Source organism: Hippocampus comes, unplaced genomic scaffold (genome assembly GCF_001891065.2).
Source record: "Hippocampus comes isolate QL1 unplaced genomic scaffold, H_comes_QL1_v1.1 scaffold130, whole genome shotgun sequence".
NCBI lineage: Eukaryota > Metazoa > Chordata > Actinopteri > Syngnathiformes > Syngnathidae > Hippocampus > Hippocampus comes.
The window spans coordinates 529,531-530,106 of NW_017842057.1; the positions used below are offsets into that span (position 1 = coordinate 529,531).

The 576-nt window shown below is 49.0% G+C and overlaps 1 protein-coding gene across 3 annotated transcripts in view; it reads left to right on the plus strand.

Moving 5' to 3' along the window:
* Window positions 1-576, plus strand: part of LOC109510554 (beta-1,3-galactosyl-O-glycosyl-glycoprotein beta-1,6-N-acetylglucosaminyltransferase 4-like) — a 28,520-nt gene that overhangs the window by 6,243 nt on the left and 21,701 nt on the right. The gene's annotated exons all lie outside the window — the stretch shown is intronic.

The following is a 576-nucleotide window of genomic DNA, read 5'->3' on the forward strand; positions in this document are numbered from 1 at the left end:
TTGTGAGCCTGTCCCCCCCCGCGGGCCGTATGTTTGACACCCCTGGACTACATGCACGCACTATTTCCACATTTGGGCCACGGGGGCGTACTAACTTTCATTCGCTAGTATTAAGACATAGCAATCGTGTCAAACTATTTGAAATATACTTGCAATCTGCTGAAATGATGTCACGGTACCATAAATGATGTATTACCTTATTATTTGCTCTAGTTATCCAAGCGTAAGCGAAGCAATCATTTTGCTGTTTCACAGCACATGCAGGTCCATGTGAACAATAGCCCCGTTCACACGACAAGATTTACTCCGACGCTGCACCGACTCTACGCCAGTGGAGCGTTCACACGTGCAAATTTACTTCGACGTAGCGCCGCTCAACAGCCTAGTGCGCATTAAATTTGATCCACCTCAGGGAGGTGGTTTAAAAATTTGCTCCGAAGCAAATGCTCGTTTGCGAAGCAGCACCGAAGCAAATGTGCGCGTGTGAACGCAACTGGCGTAAATTTGCTCCAGAGCAAATGCTCGCTTGCCGGGGAGTGGCCTCGCTACGCGCTGGAAGAGTCCATACGGGTACTT